Here is a 9,367-nt window from a genome sequence, read left to right as displayed (position 1 = left end):
AGCTTAACGATCGCGAAGTTTCCATTTACCACGTCGTGGTGGTTGGATTTCACATTTTGACACAAACACGAAAGTCTTCCGAAATTTTGTCTAGGGTTACGAGTCATGAGACATGGCCCAAATACTAACGAGGGGTTAAGCTGCCAAGAACATCCTTTTTGTGTCTTTTTCAGCTCCGTTCTCCTCCTTTTGCATCCCAACTCCCATTTTAACTGTAATTGAACATTTTCAAGCATATTAAGTATCATATATATCATAAAATATAACATTTTAATCCAATATATTAAGATAATGGCCTAAAATATATAGTTAAATAAGGCCATATCAATTGTACACATCATCCAGTTGTTGTCATGTTTTGAAAGTTACTCCGATTTTATTACTATAATTTGATATGATTGTAAAACTATGTTTTTGGTGACTTGGATTGAATGGAAACATAATTTTTATCTCTTTTTAAAAATAAAAAATTTTACTATGGTTATTAGGACGTTACACCGTGCTCTGATACCAACTTGTAACATCCCAAAAATACTAGGAAAAATTTTCATTTTTAAAGTACCAAAAACCATTCAATAAACATCATAAGTCAAATAATCCAAAACATGAGTTTTGCAGTTTTCATAAAAACATCAAAGTAATCCCAAAATCATAAAGTGTGGAAACCATCGGTGGATGCAGTACAATCAAGTCGACTCTTTCCCCTTGCTGCTACAAGTACCTGAAACACTAAAACTTTAAATTGTAAGCATGAAGCTTAGTAAGTTTCCCCAAGATACCCATACCAATATGGGTCCCCCCATCATACATAACGGTCCCCACCAAACCTGCACAACGGGCCCTGCCCAACATGAATATCAGTTCCCGCCCAACATACATAACAGGTCCCACCCAATACACATGGACGAGTCACAAAGACAATATATCATTTTTCACTGTATAATAAGAATACTCACCTTTGCTAATCAAAGTAGACTACACCACAGATCACAAGATCGGGAAGCTGGTACTACACGCCAACTAATGTAAAAGAAAAGGTCAAGCCTTAGTTGAATTTCTAAAACTATCAAAAAACTTCAACTTGGTCAACGTCAACCCAACAGACCACCACGCTGTGGCAAAACCCTTACCACGCCGTGGTCTGGCTCCGTCAGACATCGCGATGGATCTACTCTCCGTGCCATGGTCATCGGCTGGCCATGTCGTGGGGATACTAGCAGATCCATTTCATTACTAAGTTCTTAATCTTCTAAGCCCTTGATTTAATCTTTCCAAGAAGCTTCATAGCACCCTAGTTATCCATAAAAATCCAAACTTTATGGACATGCATGTCCAATATATGTCCTTCCAAAACTAGGTTAAAATGGTGAGAAATGTGACCTTCATCTCATGCATGGATCCAAATCCCACATAAGTTATAAATCTGAAAGATAGAACACTCTAGAGACACTCAAGGTTGATAAAGTTGTAAGCTTTATCTAGATTTCATCCATGAACTCCAACCAAAACCAAAACAAGACCCAAAATGTCATAAAATGCTAGATCCATTAAGTCACAACCATCAAGCAAGGAACTTGAACACTTATAAGGGTCCAGAAGGTGCACAAGAGGCTGGGGTGAAGCTTTCTTGCTGACCTCTATCTCCGCAATCCTTTAATTCTTCCTTCAAAGACCACCAAGAACACAAAAATGAGCTCAAAAGCAAGAGAAGAAGAAACTAGGGTTGATGGGATATTTTTGTGGTGATACCAGGGTGGATAAAACCATAGCTCCCAAATTCCTTATGTTTTTTGCTCATAGCGACGCTATGCTGTGGCCTCATTTAACCACCATGTCGTAGTGACGCGTTAGCACCACGTCATGGCAATCAACCCACTGGCCAAACCAAGAACTCCCAAATCTACATTTAAACATAAGAGAACTCTACAAAATAATACCTGAAAATCTGGATGTTACATCATTTAATGGGAAAAGAATCGTGTAACCATAGGTTTTGTGAAAAGTACTTTATGGTTAGTAAAAAAAATAATTTTTTGTCTTGCTTAGAAAACTTATGTTTGTTAAAGTTGAAATAATCATTTGTTTTGTAGGCTTTACATTTAAACCATGTTATTTTTGTATAGTAGATCGTCTGAAAGATATGTTACATTTAATGCTTGATCTTACACCAATGTCACTTGAATCTATCCAAATAGCTTGACATAAAAGACATTGTGCCAACATTAGATAAATAGGAAGCTGATGAAGATTTTGACTTACAAGAAACTAATCAACTATCTTCGTATTTTTTCATTGTCATATGTTGTCTTCTTTGTAACACTGATAATACATAGTTTGTGTACTTCATGTATTTAATACATAGAATATGCTCGAGTTCTCGACATATAAGGAACTATACTAGAGCGAATGGAAAAACTAGTTATTGATGTTTTATACCTCTCATCACCAATACATATAATTATTCCTAGTTTTGACTTTTGAGTAACAGAAATTATAAAATGTGTTAAGTGCAAGCTATGCTCTCTTCTTGTAAACACTTAGAAAAGTTATAAGGTAAGTATTATAACAAAATGTCTCAATATGTGGTATTAGCACATATTTTTCTATATTTATAAGGTAGTAGTTTTAACATGAAGAAAAAACTACAAGTTATCATCATCACTAAACATATTCTAGTCCTAACATAAGTTTACATGGGATAAAACCACAATTTAAATAATATGTATATGTGCACATAGCGAGTCCAAGAAAAATAATCTTACCATGGAAATTCTATGCAATTTATTCTCATATTGAATCTAAGACATACATATAATACCTCCCAAGGAAACTTGATAAATATTTTCACTTGTGTCGAATCATATAAGGATATATAGGATCAAAAAAAGGAAACAACAAAAAATTCTACACCCATATTAAATCCTCAAAAGGACTCTAAGAAAAAATACACATATGTGCTTGTACTGGATCCCATAATGGTAATACCATTGAAAACATTGTGTGTGTGTGTGTGTGAAGACTCATATATAATGGTAAATGGTTGTTACCGCATCCTATAAGTGACCCATAACAAGCTATACATAAAACCGTGACATCAAAAAAGACAACGTAGCTAGCAACATCAAGAAAGACACAACATAATTCCTTTTAATAGTTTTGTAGGTAAACAAAACTAAAAAAACACCTAAGTAATTAATATAAATAATTAGGTATTAATAATATATTTCCAACTAAATTAGGCTAAAACCAACGAAATATTCGTTATTGGAATAAATAAAAACAAGATTGAGCCCAATCGACGAAACATGTCAATCGCCTATAAAATTTTGTGTCAACTCGAATGACTTCAAAATATGGTTAACCAATTTTAAAATCTTGGTCATCTATTTGGCTTGTTTTATCTTTCCATTTTTAGTATGTATAACCTTTCATATAAAATAGCATTCTAAGGCTACTATTCGTATAATTTGTCAACAGTAAACATAATTTTCACGGTTTCATTTCTGAGGGATGATCATGATATTTTATTAATCCCGAAGAAAAATGAAAACTCACAAATATATCATAGATTAATATCATATTAAACCATTTATTGCAACCAATGTTTAGTTCTACATCACAAATGCATGAAGGATTGTGGTATTACCTTAAACTACAAAATCGAAAGACAAAAGTTTCCTTCTTTCTTACTACTTATCTCCCTCCCTCCCCCCATCTCTCTCTCTCTCTCTCTCTCTCTCTCAAAATAGCTTCATTGGATGATTTCTTGGGAAATTATGAATCCCTAAACCTTAATTTCACCTTGAAGCTGGTCAAATAAGTCATCTATACTCGGGAGTGGGTAACGGTTCTTCACCGTTAACTTACAAGTCTCGGTAATCAAGGCACATAATGTGTGATCCATCATTATTTTTCACGAACAGGATCGATGCTCCCCACGAAAAAATACACGGCCTGATAAACCCGTTATCTAATAACTCCTGAGGCTGCGTAGACAACTCCTCCATCTCCGGAGGTGTTAAACGATATAACGCCTTGGCTATGGGTGTCGCGTCGGGAATCAAATCGATCCGAAACTCCACCTGCCTCTCAGAAGGAACTCCTGGTAATTCCTTAGAAAACACATCAGGGAACTCTCAAACTATAAGCACATCACCCACGACCGTCACCCCCTCAACTCGAGTGCCCATCATATAGGATAAAAACCAGAACATCCATGTTAAAGTTATCTCTTAGCTCTCGCAGATGAACAAAGAGTCGTTCCATGCTGAGCACCCTTACCATGAATAACCAGTTCTCCCCACTTAAGGTTCGAACTCTCACCAACTGGTGCTCACAATCAATCATTGCCCTATTGGGGCCCATCCAATCCATACCCACAATAACATTCGAACCTCGCAGAGGAATCAGAACTAAATCGATAGAATATCTCTCGCTGAACATATTTAGGATATAGTATGGATAAACCCTCGAAGCACTGAATGAATGATCATCAGCGACCTCCACCTCCAAAGGGTAATCTAGAGTCCCCTAGAGTGTCACTAAACCTCTAGCTGAATGCAAGAAATACAAAAGATCGGGTAGTCCCTGAATCAAAAAGGACATGAGAGGTCATACCATTGACTAAGAATGTCCCTATACATGATCAATAAAACATAAGAATAACTAATGAAAGCAGTAAAAGATATGGTAAAGATACATATCAGTAACCACATCAGGTGTTGCCCGCGCCTCCTTGGCCATCAACTGGAATACCCTTCTCTTCATTAGAGGTGTCTCTACCTTGCCCTGACGGCCATCAGTGACCCTCAAAGTGGTTGGCGCAAGCGCCGCCACTGCCCCTCTTATTAGCCTCGGACAATCGGCCTTTTTATGGCCGATCTGATTGCAGAGGAAGCATATACATGCTCTATGAGGGCAATCTCTGCTGAAATGGTCTGAATGGCCACATCTAAAATAACCCCTCATTTATTTCAACAACCGCACTCATGATTTTTCCAACGCTTGGCACAATACTCTGGCCTTGATGGCCCCACGATCTTGAGTCAACAATCTTGGGCCTCTTAGTGCAACACCCTGTTTCGAGTCGTTTCATAATTCAGGGTCGTGACCAGAAGATCAAGTGTCATAAGGCTTCAGTCTTTGGGAAAGAGAGGTTTAGACCCATTCGGATCTGGGTAATGTAGATTATGTGATCCAAGAGTTTGGTTTGTACTTTGAAGCCCAAAGGTACAATTGTAAAGTGATAGTTCGAGCCTTTTATGAATTTTAGATTTCAGTTCGGAAAGTTCTAAGGCTAATGAGAGATGATAGGATTATATAGTTTCTCATTAGCTTTCCGTGGATATAAGTTTCGTCGAAATCGGGCTTAAAATGAAGAAATTATGGCCTTTAGATGTTTGGTGGTTTTAGGGCTAAGCCTAGTACACTGGGCTTAGAGGGAGTGCGCCTGGCATACTAGGATGGTTGATCGTGGAGGGACCTTGGATTATGTTGGGCGTACCAGGAGTACGTTGGGCGTACTCCGGTCAGGTGCAAACCCTAATTTAGGGTCCTGGACTCTATTTAAAAGCCTTAACGTATGAGCAAACCCTATTATCTTCAGCCTCTATCAACCTTAACTCTAAAATTGTAACCCTAGCCTTCATTTTATCATTCTTGCGGCTTTTAAGTGATTTGGAGTGTTTTTGGTACACATTAAAGAGGAAGGAGCTCACTGGAGAAGTGTTGGTTAGCTAGGAACTTGTGGATCCAAAATTTGTACATCTTGATATATCTTCTAGAGGTATAAAGTCTTAACCTTGATGACTTATCTTGTAGATCTAGTTTGGGTGGTATTGTTATGCTTTGGTCCTAAGATTGTGGTTCTTGTGAGTAGAAGTTACTCCAGAACCTTTGAGCCTTATATTTGGTCTTTTTTGAGGTCATTAGGTCATAAAGTTTGGATCTTGAGGAGTATTATCCTCTCATGCAAGAATTTGTGACCTTTTTAAGAAGTTAGGAAGCTTGGATTGTGGTTTGGACCCCATTAAGCCATGCAAAGTTATATAGTTAGGAACTTTATGACTTAATGTTGGTACATTTTGGTCTTAACCATTAAGATCTTAATATGAGTTTTGTCCCTTTGATGAGTACGTTGGGCGTACGTAGGAGTATGCTCAATGTAATGTATGGATTCCTCGAGTTACGCTTCAGTGACTTGTACATTGTGCAGTGGTGGACAGTACGCAGGGCGTACGCTTCTAGTACGTGGGGCGTACTCCTGAGAAGTTCATTTTGGGCCTTTTAGAGCTTAGGCCATGGATTATTGGACGAATATGGGATGGGTAAAATGGTCTTTTATGTGACATCCCCAAATTCACGGACAGAAAAAACCAATTTGTTTATGCTTTATTTGAAAATCAGAGTATATTTTTAAAGAAATATGTTGCGGAATTTGTTCCAAAAAAAACATGATAAATATATTATCAAAGCATTTTCGAAGAAATGTATTTTGTGTATATTAAAACTTTAGGATGTCATCGTCAATACAGAAACATAAGCATAAACACAACTTACATTCATTTACACTAGTGATCTACATCTTTCATCTCTTGGTGTAATGTGGCTTCGTATCGACACCTGTGATACAAATAAACTGAGTGGGTCAGGTTGGGAAACCTAGTGAGTACATAGGGTTTTCAACCCACAATAATAAAGTTATTATGTTTCATCATCAAACAATTAACCCAATTACCCATCCCCATTATCTTCTTTATTTCTTAAGGTTCTACCCTAAGAATCATCTATCATTCACTCATTCATTCCTAAGGATTAACCTAAAGAATAAGCACAAAGTCCATCATTGCCTATGCACAGCTGCCAATGTTATCTATTAGGTACAACTGCCCGTATTATCATTTAGGCGCAACTGTCAGGATTATGACGTTCTATATTAGGCGCAGCTGCCAGGATTATGATGTTCTCTATTAGGCAAAACTTCCAATATTATCCTTTAGGCGCAACTGCCAGGATTTTTAGAGTACATCTGGTGAACACGTAGTTCAAAAACACCTACAAGTTGTGGTACAGCTGCCAATGTTCATCTATAGGTCACTAAGTCCATAACTGCCAATGTTTGTCTATATCATCTTTCATCTCTCATCATTCATCTACCCATCTTTACCCAATATTTTATAGGTATAAAATACATATACAGTTTAAATCAAATAAAATATGTATAAATCGTTCATCTAGCATATATATCAGGAACACAGATAATAAGCACATATAGAACGTATTATTATTAAATACTTCATATCTACGTGTAAGATGAAAGTAACTATCCACTCACTTGGCTAGTTAGTGCAGACTAACTATTGTCGTGGCATCAAGCTTAGCACTGATTTCCAACTTATTATCTTGCCTAAACCTTATCTATTTTTATACTCTCTGGTCTCTCAAAACTTCTTTACGATATATTTATTTGTTTTATAGAAACTATTGATCGTTTGCCTATTTATACTCAAAATTTGATTATCCTCCGTACAATTTAAAGACTTAATCATCGACATTGTTGTCATGATATCTCAAGAGTTAACACGTGTCCCTCTAAATAAACATGTAATGCCTTTTTATTGTACGATCACATATTTAAACAACGCGTGTTATTTTTAATTAATAAAATATGTACGACCTTTCTTATATTTTTACACGTATGTTGGTTTGCAATTTACAAATTATAGTTACATTTATGGTCCCTCAGTTATTCTTGTATTAACACAATATATCCTTCAAGTTACAATATAGCCCCTTAACTATTTATTAATAAAATCAATATACCATTTATAATAAAATCTTATCCAAATCATTTAATTCGATCTTATTCACAATCTTATCCACATTATTTAATTCGATCTTATCCACATTATATAATTCGATCTTATCCACAATCTTATCCACATTATTTAATTCGATCTTATCCACAATCTTATCCATATTATTTAATTTGATTTTATCCACGCTTTGTTATCGACGAGATTTACAACTTTCGTTTAGACTCCGTCGGCTAATTTTGACTTTATATTTTTTTATGCATATTTTTATAAAATTAAATGATTTTGCTAAAATCATAACTCTCTCATACGGACTCCGTTTTTGACATTATTTTTTCTCAAAATTCTTATTTTAAAGAGTACTACGATTTTCTTTTTGGTGGCATTAGCTAAAAGTCAACCATTCTCTTGGTAGCTTTTTACGTCACGCATTCCTTGTGCGCGACTGACTTTTATATCTTATAAAAAATCATATCTACTTCATACGGATTCAGATTTCGACGAAATTTATATTTTCGGAATATGGACGACGTGTACTTTCTATATATATATATATATATATATATATATATATATATATATATATATATATATATGTTTTGGCGCACTTATTTTTACGATTTACGGACGATTCGGCTAATTTTTCCTATTTTATTATATTATAATAATCATGAAACACATAATATTCATATACTTCTTCTTTATTACGTCAAATAGGTTACAATTGTTGACCCTAACTATTACTTTGGTTAATGCTTGACTAGCCCGAATCTGCGGGTGTTACAATTATCCCCCCCTTAGGATTATTATGTCCCGAAATCATCAACAAAACAAGGCTTGTATAATGACTCCGTACGTTTCCTTTCCATCCTAGGTGGTAATCGTAAATCTTATGTCCTTTCAAATAAGTATCTAACTTTAGGACTCATTTACTATTGGCGGAGCGCAATCTTGCACCCGCTGTTTATCCTATGTTGGACTTTCAATCGTAACCTTCGAGTTACAAAATCAATCTTTATTGGAGACTCATGCTCCTTCTTAAACGGACTTAAATAAAGATAAGTTCATTACATCGATTACCGTAACAAACTGATGGTTCATGTTCTAATGACCTCTCATCTTATGATGCAATGCTTAGACTCAGGTTTTTTTGAGTCAGATTCCAACATGGAATATTGTTGGATTTGGTGTCTAAGCCCATAACTATAACTAGGATGTATTTGACCCGATTGTAGCATGGTCCTTTTGGGTTGCCTTCACTAGTGCAATTTGATAGGATGGACTTTTGAGAATACGGTTATTTATGGTTTATTAATATATTACAAGTATAATAAATGAATATGATATTATTTAATTAGTATTGGTCAAGAATTAATTTGGAATTAATTTTGTGGTCAAAAGACACTAATTAACTACATGGGGATTAATTATGTAAATCAATCATTCTTGTAGTGTGGGCCAATGATCCATGATTATTTACACGGGCTAAACCAATAAGTTAATCCATGGATAGTCCATGGAGGTTAAACCCATGGAGCTTAAGAATGTGAAAA

At 35.6% G+C, this 9,367-nt stretch overlaps 1 long non-coding RNA gene across 1 annotated transcript; it reads right to left on the bottom strand.

Moving 5' to 3' along the window:
- Nucleotides 1-643: 643 nt before the first annotated feature.
- Nucleotides 644-7,432, bottom strand: LOC145136889 (uncharacterized). The gene is made up of 3 exons (XR_013720759.1): nt 7,334-7,432; nt 6,559-6,621; nt 644-721 (listed from the first exon to the last, which is right to left on the bottom strand). It is a non-coding gene; the product is annotated as an uncharacterized LOC145136889 (long non-coding RNA).
- Between the last annotated feature and the right edge of the window lie 1,935 nt (nt 7,433-9,367).

Source organism: Lactuca virosa, chromosome 9 (genome assembly GCF_052849685.1).
Source record: "Lactuca virosa cultivar CGN04683 chromosome 9, Lactuca_virosa_CGN04683_v6, whole genome shotgun sequence".
Classification (NCBI taxonomy): Eukaryota; Viridiplantae; Streptophyta; class Magnoliopsida; order Asterales; family Asteraceae; genus Lactuca; species Lactuca virosa.
Note: the sequence above shows the minus strand (reverse complement) of the source record. Positions and strands in the feature narration are given on the sequence as shown.